Below are 12,964 nucleotides of genomic sequence, written 5' to 3'. Positions count from 1 at the left end.
GAGGACTGGATTAGCTTGTGTGTTTCCTAGGGCCACCATAACTATAAATCCCACAAACTGGGTGGCTTAAAACAATAGAAATGTATTCGAAATAGGGCTTCCTTGCCTGAGTTCTGGAGGTTAGAAGTTTGAACTCAAGTTGCCATCAGGGTCATGCTCCCTCTGAAACTCGTAGGGAAATCCTTCCTTGCCTTTCTCTTAACTTCTGGTGGTTTGGTGGCAACCTTTGGTGCTCCCTTCCCATCTTCCGTCTCCATGTGCCACTGTCCTCATGTGTCCTCATATGGCTATTTTCTCATGAGGACAACAATCATATTGAATTTGGGGCTACCCTATTGCCATATGACTTCATCTTAACTACATCTATCTGCAATGACCCTATCTAAATACTGCCACGTTTTAAGGTACCGAGGGTTAATATATCAATGTGTTCTGGAGGGGCACAAGTAAACCCCAAACAACTGATAAATAAATTAAGACATTAACCATGTATTAAAATAAATACCGATTATAAGAAGGAAAAACTCACATGCATTTCTAAGAAAAAGCCAGCAATTTCAAGGACATGTTAGTCTTACGGGGCTGCTTGGGCTCTGCACAAGATTCTCCAGGATGTAACTTGCGCCATCCTCTTCACCCTCCTCCATCTCCAGTTTCTTTGGTGGAAAAATGTGAGAAGCACTTAGCTCTCTTAGACGAGCTGTGGTTAGTCTATCTTTTAGGCGCTGATTCGGAGGCACGAAACTGAACATTCAACTTAACTAACTCAGAGTTTTCTTTTTCTCGTGTGTTTTTGTGTAACAAGGAGTCTGGATGTGGGCAGCTCCCCAAGTCATCTGTTCCATGTGCTTCTGTCCTCATGTTCACCCTCTCAGAGTCACACTGTGGCCTCTTCACCTCTAGCATCTCGTCTGTGTTCCAGAGAGGACGAGGCCCTAAGGGTATGCACACGCTGGATCTAAGCTCCTTCTTGTGAGCCCAGCCCAGTCCTCTGCACTTACACCTCATCGGCCAGCACCCTGTCACAAAACCACTGAAGCTGGGAAGTGGCGTTTTTCAGCAAGCCCGATGGGTTCCGGTAAGGAGAAAAGATGGTGAGTAGGTAACTTGCAGGGTCTGCCCACTGGCTTTCTCCATGTCTTTGCTTCACACCTTTGCACCTCAGTTCTAGGCACATGGGAGACATGCTGATGCTGGCACGTTGGCTGCAAAGGAGCTCTTCATCTCGTGGGCAAGACATTAAACATGAGTGATGTAAATAATATAACGCAGCATGTGCTCGAAGGCCAGCATGCCTGGGGCTGCAGAACAGAGAGAAGGGAGAGAGGAGTTAGAGCGCTGTAGGAGCTTCTTGAAAGGAGGTGAAATTCGAGCTGAATTTTGAAGGTTGGGTAGGATCAACAACAGCTGTCATGAAACCCTGTTTAGATCCCCCTACACAACTCAGATGGCAGAAGGGAAAAACCTGTGAGCAGCCTCTTTTTCTTACTGCTAGCTGGGTGAGCCTTCATGTATGTCCCATACTCAGTCACAGGTCTTCTGTACCCTTCTCTTGGGAATGGCTCTACCTGAGATGGAGTTGGTGGATACCTGGAGCTCAACCCTAGAGAGATCTTTTTGTCCAAATACATTCCCTCTCCACCCTGATCCCCCACACCCTTAGCGGTCAATGCCATGTAGGCACATTCCGTCAGGCCAACTTCCAACATCCAGAGTTTGCCTCCACCCAAGAACCCTTCAACAGAATTAGCTTTTCCCAACTGTTCTTTCAAGGGTACCAGCACTGAGGTTTTGCTGATCCTTCTGTGGCTGCATGATTTCCAATCTGCCTCCCACCCCAGTGGTTTTTATTTTTCCGAATTTTTTACCTTTCCCCACCATTTAGGTGGGGGTGGCGGGGTGGTGGCTCTGTATTCATTACCTTCAGGTGAGGGTTACTATGGGTGGAATGCAAAGGAAAAGAAAGAAATCAGCACTTGGCTTCTGAATTTCTAGGTACACTCTGGCACCCATGGGATAAGGAATCATCAGAGGTAAAGGGTTTTGAGTATTAAAATTGCATTTCCTTACGAACACAAAGGTTATGCCAAAAACAATAGATTGGAGGAAAGCATGATTAAACTGGAGTGAGATTTACTCCTTCAGAGAAAATGATTCTGCTGTTTGGGGGAGAGGAGATTGATGGCATTAGATCCTGATGTCTCTGAGAAAGGAAGTCTATGTCCAGGTAGGCTTGAGGGATCTGAGAGCAGAGAGGACTTGGCCTCACTTTCTGGGGCAGAGTTGGAGGAGAAAATGGGTCTGAGCCCCCCAGTGAGCACCTGAATGTTTTTCTGCATGGTTGGGAGTATCTCAGGAGGGTGTGGATTGCCCAAAAATCTGGAGATGCCCCATGGTTAGGTGAGCAGCATACAACAGCAGAAGGCAGCAAGGTCATTGCAATGGCCCACAGTCTGGGCAGGACTGTCAAAGAGAGGGAAAGAAATGGGACACCCTTCTGCCCTGGTGCCAGGATGAACCCATGAGGAACAAGGACCAGAGGCAACCTCCCTACCCAGCCCCATGCTATAACCAACACATCTGGGAGGTTGGTTGCTGCTTGGGAGGGGAGGAAGGGGAAGGCACTCAAATGACAAAGAACATTTGAAGAGATCAAGTTTTCCTTGAACTAGGATTAAGCTTCTGCCATGAAGAATGGGAGATGGAGACAAAAATGACCCCACAGAAAAATAGGGAAAAAAAACATTTTTGACAGCACGTGGAATTTGGACCTATTGCATTCTTTCTTTTTGAGATACTGTACATATAATACAAATATTTAAAATAAACCCCTATTTTAAAATAGATTTGAATATACAGAGAAGTTGTGACGGTATTAGAGTTCCCCATACCCAACACTGAGTTTTCCTATATTCTGCACAATTAATAAATCATATTGGCATGTTACTAACTAAAGTTCATATACTCAAAATTTCTTAGTTTTTTAAAAAGATTTTATTTATTTATTTGACAGAGAGAGATCACAAGTAGGCGGGGGGGGGGGAGCAGGCTCCCTGCTGAGCAGAGAGCCCGATGTGGGGCTCGATCCCAGGACCTCGGGACCATGACCTGAGCTGAAAGCAGAGTCTTTAGCCCACTGAGCCACCCAGGTACCCCAAAATTTCTTACTTTTTATCTAATTTATTCCTTCCTTCCTCCCTTCCTTCTTTTTTTTTGGTTCCAGGATCCCATCACAAATACTATATTGCATTTAGCTGTCATGTTTCCTTGGGCTCCTCTTGCCTGTGATGGTTTTCTGACTCTTCCTACTTTTGATGACCTCGACAGTTTGAGAAAATACTGGTCACCCAGCTTATAGAATGTTCCTTAATTCAGATTTGTGTGATGTTTTACTCACAACTAGACTGGGTCTAGTCTTGAAAGTTAGACCACAGAGTTTAAGTGTCATTTTCTTCACATCGTATCAAGGCTACATACTACCATCCACAGGGTTTCTCACTATTGACGTTAATCTTGATCATTGGCTAAATTAGTGTTTGTCAGGTTTCTCCACTGTAAGGTCACTTTCCCCTCTTTTCATGTTCTCCTCTTGGGAAGGAAATCACTATGTACCACCTAGCTTTAAGGACAGGAGAGTTCAATTACTAATCCCATTGAGGGTGGAGTATCCACATAAATGATTTGAAATTCTTCACAGGAGAGTTGATCTCTCCATTTATTTACTTATTTAATCAGTATGGACTCGTATGGTCAGTATGGACTTGTGAATATTTATATTATACTTTGGGTTACAATCAAGTCTTGTTTTATTTATTTTGTTGCTCACATTGTTCCAGCTCTGGCCACTGGGAACTCCTTCAATTGGCTCCTGCGTCCCTTTGACAGACTCCTTCCTTGTTGTTGTTGTTGATTAAAAAAATTTTTTTGACCACTTCCTTACCTTCTGGCAGAACAAGATGCTCCAGGCGCAGCTTGTAGATTCTCTGCTGCAGTTCATTTCCCCAAGGAGACCTCCTTTCACTGGAGAACGGTGTTAAAAACAAGAGCTCAGTGCCAGAGGCGTAGTCCTTGTTCCTGGAGGTTATTTCTAAGTCCACTCAGCTGACACAGCAAGGAAATTACATGTATGTATACTAACCCACATATATACAGATATCTGTACGTCTTTTTCTCTCTCCATCTCAGTCTATACCAAGCTCATCGTGGCTTCATAGAGGTAGCATAGATGTCTCCAACTATAACCCGGTACCGCAGGCTCATTCTAGCCTCCTCCTCTTGTTTACCTGTGACACCCCCCCCCACGTGATCAACCTGCTGTCCACCATCCGCCTTTCATTTATCTAATTGTTCCTTTCCAGTATGCACTACAGTGGTTTCATCGTCCATTAAAAAAAACACAAAAGCCCATCTTTTTCTGTCTCTCCTGTTTTCCCCAGCATTGGCTCCTTTCACCTCTGACATCCATCTCTCCTGCTCCCTCCTCTTGTAGTCACGTCAGGAACGTTTTTACTCGGTTCCGGTTTGACACAGAACTTCCATAAAGCTGGGTGTCACCCATTCTGTTTCCTTGGCTTTTCCCAGCCCCCATCACCTTCCTCCTTCTCAACGCTTTGGTGGATAAGGATAGAGGAGCTGTGATATGGAATCTCATCTTACAGACGAGAAGACCCGTACCCCCGGGAGTTCCGAGGCTTGCCCCCACCGCCTCCGGGACTGTTGCCACGAGCTCTCTGCTCATTCAACAACTACTATGGAGCCCGCTCTACGTGCCAGTGCCGGGCCCGGGCCCGAGTCACCCGTTTCTGCGGGCGAGATCGGTAACAAACAGCTCGGGCGCTCGGAGGACGGTGCTTGCTGCCGGAAAGGTCGGCCCCAGCTGGCGTGAACGTTCCTGCTCCCTCCAAAGGTTGGAGCTGCCCCGGCGGACACCAAGCACGGCCGCGCCGTCACGCCGCCACCCGCCGGCTCTCTGCGCGTCCGGCCGTCGGGCGCGGCCCCGCCCCTCCCGCCAGGCCCCGCCCACCCGCCGAGCCCACGCTCGGGCCCCTGACGATGTTCGCCGGAAATTCCCGAAGCCCCTCTTTTTTTTTCCTTCCTCTCCTTTCCCTGCTCTCCCTTTTCCTTTCACCCGGGTTCCCTCGGCCGTGATTTCCCCCCTCCCCCTCCTTCCTTCCCCATTTGAAATCAAGATGGAGGCTCGCGGCTGCCACCGGCGCCCGTGATCCCGGAGCTCCTGCCGGCCACGGGCCCCCGCCCTTGCGACTGCGTGTCCCGCGCGGCGCGCGCTGCTGCCCGCGCTCCGGCCGGCGTCGCCGAGGCCGTGGCTCCGCGTCCCCGCCCCGCGGCCGGCTCGCGGCTACCGGGCGGAGTCCTCGTCTATGTGGGCGCGCTCTCCTGGCCGAGCCGCCGCCGCCGCCGCCGCCCGCTGCCGCCCCGGGGCTCTGCGTCCGCGCGCCGGGCGCGGGCAGCTGGGCGCTCGGCGCCGCCAGGCCCGGCGCGGAGCGGGCGGCACGCGGCGCTAGAGGCGCGGGGCCCGAGCCGGGTGCGGCCGCAGGCGCCGCCGCAGCCATGAGCGGCAGCAGCGGCGGCGCCGCCGCCCCCGCCGCGTCCTCCGGCCCCGCCGCCACGGCCAGCGCAGCGGGCTCGGGCTGCGGGGGCGGCGCGGGCGAGGGGGCCGAGGAGGCTGCCAAGGACCTGGCCGACATCGCGGCCTTCTTCCGATCCGGTGAGTGCAGCTGTGGCGCCGCCCGCACTCTCGGCCAAGCCCGCCGCGGAGGCGCGGTCCGGGAGTCCCCGCGCGCCCGGTGCCCGCCCGTCCGTCGGGCCCGGCGCGCTCTGGCCCGGGCTCCTACACCCCCGCGCCCGGTCCCCCGGACCTCCACCGGCGTGTCCGCTGCCCGCGCCGCCCCGCGGGTCGTGGGTCGGCCCGGACGCCGCCGACTCGCCCTTCCCTGCGCCCGCCCCTGGTTCCAGGGTGAAATCTAACCGTCTCCCGCCCCCGGCGGCCGCCGCTCTACGGGTTGGGGCGCCGGCTCTTTGTCTCTTTCGCGGGAGAGCCGAGGGATCGGCTGCGGGGACGGTGAGGGCGGAGGCCCCTGCCCGGTACTGGGGTGGCGGGGGCTGGACCCGGAAAGCGGCTCTCGTCTGGGCCGGTCTCAGTGGCCGATTGGTGCCCGGCCCTTCCTCGGCCCCATTAGCAGCCGCGTTTCCTTGCTCCGTCCTCTAGCCTGTCACCTCCCCGGCCTCTGTCTACGCTTCTGTGAAACGGGGCAGCCATGGCACCCGCTGCCCAGGGAGGTGGGGGGAGGTGAAGCGCGGCCGGCCGGGAGGTGGGTGAGCCATTGTCTCAGGGGGCGGCCCGGGTGGGACATCTGGGAACGCGGTGGCCCAGGGGGACGGCGCGCGGCGAGCGCTCCCGGGGCACTGCCTGGGTGGTTTGGAGGTGGAGGCAGTGCCAGGTGGCCGGGTGTCTCAGTGGCGAGGAGGGGGTGCCCGCCCGAGAGGTGAGCTTGGCGGCTAGCCCGCGGGGAGAAGGCGTGGGGGGCGTGACGGGGCGTCCCCGGGACCCCCGCGGCGGCGCCTCCCCACCCCCCCGCCGGGCCCAGATCCCGCGTGAGTCGATCCCGCGCCCCCGCGCCCCCCCCCCCCTCCCCGCCTAGTCCGGTGTGCTCGCGCGTCGGGGAGGCGGCGGAGGTGCAGGCGGCGGCGGCGGCGGCGGCTTCGGGGGTCCGCAGCCCCGAGCGCATGCCGAGCGGGCCAGCGCGGGGCTGGGAGGATGCAGACTCGGCGCTGGAGAGCGGAGGAGGGCGGGCCAGGTCCGCGGCGGGGCCGGGGCGGGGGGCGGGCGAGCGGAGGGCGTGCGCTGGGCGCTGGTGGCCGCGGGGGGGAGGACAGTGGGGCTGGGACGTCGGGGGAGCGGCCTGGGATGGGGCGCGCGCCGGCGGCCGGTGGCTCACGATTTTTCGTGGCCCCTTTCAAATCCGGTAATCCGGGTCACAAGGAGCAGTTTGCTGCGGGAGGGCGATGGTCGGAGGCAGAAGTTAGCCATGCCAGTACGTACCTGATGTAGTACTGTCTTTCCCTCGTTTTCTTGATCTTTGCCAAGAGGGGTTATATTTTGAGTCATTTTAGCAGATTGGATGTGGTTGGGAGTGACATACGCCGACTCTACAGTGTCAGCTTGGGGTTAATATACTTGGGAGTGCTCCCTCTCCGCGTGAGGTCCTTGCAAAAAGCAACGGTTTTGGAAAACATGAACTCCTTCAAATGAAACCCTTTTTTTCAGGGGCGTGGGATTGGGGGGGTTCAACTAGCCCCATAGAGTAGCCTCATTTTACCTCTTAATAGCAGAACTGGGACGTCTTCCCTTCATGCCCTGAAGCTAAAGTCTAGCCTGTCTTTTCTCTGTCTGTACCACCTGTCACAGAATAATAGATTCTGTGCAGAATTCAGCTCCCCTCTGTTAGAAAGGCTCCTGTGCCCTGGAGATGGAATTTTTGGTGCTTGTGAGACCAGACTTTCTTACATCTTTATTATGTGCAGTGGAGAATTACTTCTTTCGCTCAGAAGAGCCCAAAAGACATCAGGTTGGACTGGATGCCCACAGAAAACTCGCTCTCGGTCAGTGTAGCACTCCCAGGGTTTCTCTGAGGCGGTAGGTCCGTTGATGGTCATGCCTGATGGCTATGCCTGGTGCTTGTTTCCATGCCTTGGCTCTTGTTCATGCTCAGTTTGGGGCAAAAGCAGGCAGTGCTCTCACCGGTTTGCTCCTTTCTTCCACCCTCCAAAATGATTTGACAAACCATGCTTTTAGTTGTTTCACTTGGAATCAGGAGCCAGAGTGGATTTTCAGTAGCAGCAGTTGCACTGGCCCGTCCCAGGGGTAGGCTGGGACATCTTTTTAAAGTGTTTTTCCCTCCTTTGGGCAGCTCTGAATCCCTGACCTAGATCTTGGCTGCAGCATGTAGGACAGTGGTGTCTAGCAGAGGGTAGAGATGGACTATTCGGTTGGATTTGTGGGTGTAGGGTGTGGGGGTGTTTGGACCGTCAAGACAGATGAAGTAGGAGGAATATGGGTAGGGTCCTCACCTGGTAGCGGGGCTTAGGCCGGGGAGCCTCCACCGTGACTTGGATTCAATATAGACGGCTGAATGGAGAGGCCAGGTTCATCAGTAAAATCTGACAATTCTTTTCTAAGGTGTAGAAACACAGAAGAAGGGTTCTCATTGACTGCAGTGGATAGATTAGGGTGTGAACATTTTCCCAAAAAGAACCTGGCAGCATATTGCCAACGTGTCCTGGACAAAGCATTTCTATTGGTTGTCTTTCATTTCTCAGCCCTGGAACTCTTTGCTTGGCTACCTTATTTTCTTTCGTTCTTTTTGTTCCTTCCCAGTCCTGCATTAAATTTTAACTTTGTAGTCACGGATTGAAAACTGGTACCCATGGTTGAATGAAAGAAGTAGAAAGACTTCAGCTTAATAGAACTTTTTAAACAATTAGAGCAGTTCAGGAACAGAATGGGCTGCCATGTGATTTTTTTCTCTTGCTGGAAGTGTCAAGTAGGGCGCTGCCACCTGTCAATGTTGAGTGGGGTGCTGGAGTTCGGACTTTTGCATTTGGAGAGGGGCCAGGGGGAAGTGGCTCAGGGGCCATTTCCCTCTCTCAGATTCTGTGGTTCCCTCTGAGCCCCCAGTACTTAATGGTTATTCTCCACTTTTCTTTGGGTAGGGCTTCGGCGTCCCCTCGCTCAAGGTCTTACCTCGTATGTGGTCAGTCCATCCCCCGCTCGGGTCCTTGGCACAGGAACCACCTATCCATTTTGACAGTCCTGATTCTCCTTATTAAAAACCTGGCACCAGCAAGCAGGTCAATTAGTGTCAAATCGGATTGAGCAGAAGTAGGTGGTGATGGTGTGTTAAATGGCAGCTGAGATTTTCTGCATGTTTATGTGTTTTGAACTTCACTTTTCTTCTCTGCACAGACCTCAGCTCCAGAAAAGATAAAGCATATTTTAAAAGGAGAAAAAAGGGGGGCGGTGGAGAATCACAGATATGCGTAAGTTCAGGTGTTTTGTTTTGTTTTTTGTTTTTGTTTTTCCGGAAAAGGAATCAGGCTTGCCTTGCTCAGAGTGGAATGTGGAACTCTGATAGAGGTGGGTTCAGGGTCAGAAGTCATGTTCCCCTGCTGCCCCCTCCCCAACTCTGGTACTCTTCCTGGAGGCCTCTCCTGGCCAGGACTTTGCTTACATTAGTTCTCAACCCCACTGGGACCAATCACTTTTATTGCCAATCTATTTTGGGGCTCTGTTCTTGTGGCAATAAATCATTCTTTCAGAGCTCTCTATTTAACCTTGCAAGAGCGTGTGTGGGGGGGGTGTGCTTACATAAATGCATTATTTTTAACCTGCCTGGCATGTTTTAGGTTGGCATTAGATGAATGTGCAGAGAATAAAGGTTTGTGGTTATTCTGAAGCCTCATGGCCCATCGTGTTGAGTTTCTTTCATTAGTAGATCTTATTCTGGACTCCTGGCTACAGCCTTTGTTTCCAGTGGAATACAGGAAGAAGACGGAGTCTGTTTCTTAGTGACAGAGCAGCGTGCTTGTCTTTCTGTATTTTGATATGATGATTTCCTCACGGATCATTGAGGGAAGCTTTGCTTTATATTTATGCTTCTAACACCACATGAGTGAAGAGGACTTCAGCTGGCCTGCACGTTTGCCATGCTGCGTCTGTATATTTAGAAGTCTGGCAGCTTTGGTCTTTGTGAGCACCAATAATGATGATTGTTTTCCAAATTTGGTCCTTGTTACCCTCAATATTTTGAAAAAGGGAGTTGAAGAAAATGTAATTTGAGAGTGAATGTCAGTTTCTTCTTTTTCTGTGGCAGTGAGGCACAATTTTAGAAGAAAGTAGAGAGATAGTTAAAAATAATCTTGTAAGTGACTTTCAGGAAATCAAAGAGCAGTAAAACAATCATTAAAAGAAACTTTTCATTGAGACCTTGTAAATTGACTTATTGACATGGGATATTGTATTTTTCCCTTTGCAGTTTAACTGTCCAAGATTCAAATGAAGATTTAAATGAAACCATTTAATGATTTAAATGATTAACCAAGATACAGGAGACATGAGTGGTTCTGTTCAAAATGAAGCCTGTGGTTTAAATATGTTCCTCAAATGTATATTAAAAATAAGTGATTAGGGTGGTCTTTTGAGACCTTTTAAATGTTAGGATAAATTTGGGATCTGTTTCTTTTTTTCTAAAAAGATTTTATTTATTTATTTGATAGAGAGATCACAAGTAGGCAGAGAGGCAGGCAGAGAGAGGGGGAATCAGTCTCCCCACTGAGCAGAGAGCCCCACGTGGGCTCCATCCCAGGAGCCTGAGATCATGACCCGAGTTGAAGGCAGTGGCTTAAACCACTGAGCTACCCAGGCGCCCCTGGGATCTGTTTCTAACTGAAAGTGCAAGATGTATTTGAAGCTGTCATAATGTAAATCAGCTGATCTGATATTTAAGTTTATTTACTTGATTCCTCTACTGAGAAAATAAAATTTTATCTCACAGCCTTGGCAGAATTTCAGAAAAAAGTCAAATTCTTAATCAATAGCCACACTTTACTGCCTAGTAAAAATCACTTCTGTTGATAGGGATGAATTGTGTATTACTATAAAAAGCAGTCCTAACAACCCCCTTCCTCCCTCCTCAGTTTTATAATGAATTGGTTTTTATTTCCTTAAGTGCACTGTCTTGACAGATTTTAGTAGTGCCACTGGTAGGAACAGTAGTTCTTCCATGGTCAGTGAAGGCATGGATTTGAGGGAGAATCCCAGTGCGTTCTGGTGGGAGGTGGCAGCTCGCGCTGATGTCCCTTCCCTGTCCTTCCTGTCCCAAGTGTTCAGCTGTGGTGACTTGGTTGCACTGCTAGGGGTGACTGTGTTATTTGCCTTGTGGGTGAAGAATGCAGCTTTTATATCTTCTCCTTGCTTCTCAGTCTGGTGGAAGCTGATCACAGGCAGTGATCCGGTGGCCCCACAGCTGGAGAGAGGGGTGGGAGAGATGAGAGAGTGAGACGGACTTCTCGCTCACTCTCTCCCATCTTGCTGCAGATTCTGCTGATGAGCCGTTTGGCAGAGCAGTGTGCAAGGAAGCGAGCATGGACGGGGAGTCTGCTCAGTGACCCTGGCATTGAGGGATTCTGGCTGAGGCGCTGTTCAGCTGCAGCCGCTCTGGGGTTTCCTGTCGCAGGACCTCTTCGCTGAGGGGAGGGACCAAAGAGCGGAAAAGAAGGTAGAGATTGGGACAAGAGCTTGCAAGGCTTTGGTTTGCTGCTGCCTTCCCATCTGCCCTCTCTCCACCGTCTCTGGGCGTCCTGTGCCCACGGTGGACGCTTTTCCTCTTGGGACCTCTGCCTCCTCACTCCCCACCGTTCCCAGCCCCTGCAAGGCCCCGATTTCACTCCATCCCTGCCAGTTAATGATAAGGAAAAGGAGGCATCTGGCTAGAATTTCCCCTATCGTCTCCCAACTTTTTGACCTTATTGAGCCTTTCTTGCAGACGTTCTTGTTTCTGGGAAATTCTTTCTCTCCTGTTCAGTGGTTGGCAAGTGCTTAAGTACTCCTTTTCACTTCTCATTCACTCGTGGGGACATTTAGTTTGCTTACTGACTAGTTATTACCTTGATTTCCTCTTTTTTGTTCCTCTTCATGGGAGGGAGCCCCTCAAAACCCAAGCTATTTAACCACCTGCCATCTGGGAAAGGTTACAAGACCAGGCTGGGAGAGCAGAGTGTGTGCAGACTTTGCAAGCACGAGGCGTAGATGGTTAAGCTGAAGGAAGGGTGTAGCTTTGGGGGATTTGTCCCGGTGACTCTGTACTATTTGGTCTAATGCCAGATGGACCGTGGAAATAAAGAACTTTGTTTTGGTGATAAATATACTAGACTTTTCGATTACTGATTATTTTAATTAGCCATATGTCTCTGCTTGTCTGGTTGGTGAGGAATGTGGAGAAATCTGCAGAGCAAATCTTGTATTTTGTAAGCATTACTCTATTTGGGTTTTGTCATAAATTAATAGCGTTTAGTGGTTATGCTGACGGAGAAAGCTTTAATGAAGATGTTAGTCGAAGTGAAGAATAGATCCCAGGTCTCGGGTACTTTGGATTAGTGGCGTTCATGTGAGTTAATCAGCCTGTTATGGACAGTGATGAATTGCACTTGGTTTATCTTTAGGAGGGGTTTCCGCAGCATCCTGCCAGGTCCGTAACCCTCCCCTCCTTCCCTGCAGTTCCAGAAAAGAAGTACATGGTATGGGCTCTGTTCTTCTGCTGCTGGGAAGGGCTGGAGGCCCTTTGCGGTAGGATGTGGCTATTAGCATTCAAACAATGTAGGTGTGAGCACATGAACTGGTGCGTCCACTCAGTCAGTGCCGAGTAAAGGAAGCCAGTCTCCACGCACTCATTCCACTTAGGAGACATTCTCAAAAAGAACCAGGACAGAGACAAGATTGGTTGATTGCTGGGAATTAGGGTTCGGGAGGGTGTGGCTATAGAGGTCAATATGAAGGGCATTTGGGGGGGACGATGGAACTGTTTTGTATTTTGGCTTTGGTGCTGATTGTCTGTATTAAACTTCATAGAACCGTACCCCCCCCATCTGTGGGGGCGCCTTCAATGGGGCGCCTGGGTGACAGTTGGTTAAGCGACTGCCTTTGGCTCAGGTTGTGATCCTGGAGTGCCGGGATTGAGTCCCTCTGATCCTCCCTCCCTCTCATGCTCGCGCGCCTGCGCTCTCTCTCTCTGAAATACATCTAAAAAAACCACACACACACACACACACACAAAAATCCCAACAAAAAAACACACCATTCCAAAAAAGAAAAAAGAGACTAACAGCAAACTGGGAGCAAACATTTGTTACAAATCAAAGAATTCTATACATGTAAGTAAAAAGGGCTTCT

At 50.9% G+C, this 12,964-nt stretch overlaps 1 long non-coding RNA gene across 1 annotated transcript; it reads right to left on the bottom strand.

The window, feature by feature from the left end:
- Positions 1-469: 469 nt before the first annotated feature.
- On the bottom strand, positions 470-4,878 carry LOC122902374. The gene is made up of 2 exons (XR_006383798.1): positions 3,941-4,878; positions 470-1,301 (listed from the first exon to the last, which is right to left on the bottom strand). It is a non-coding gene; the product is annotated as an uncharacterized LOC122902374 (long non-coding RNA).
- Positions 4,879-12,964: the final 8,086 nt, after the last annotated feature.

The sequence above is a fragment of the Neovison vison genome, chromosome 1 (genome assembly GCF_020171115.1).
Source record: "Neovison vison isolate M4711 chromosome 1, ASM_NN_V1, whole genome shotgun sequence".
NCBI classification, from domain to species: Eukaryota; Metazoa; Chordata; class Mammalia; order Carnivora; family Mustelidae; genus Neogale; species Neogale vison.
The sequence above is the reverse complement of the archived record's forward strand: the minus strand, read 5'-3'. Positions and strand labels throughout refer to the sequence as shown.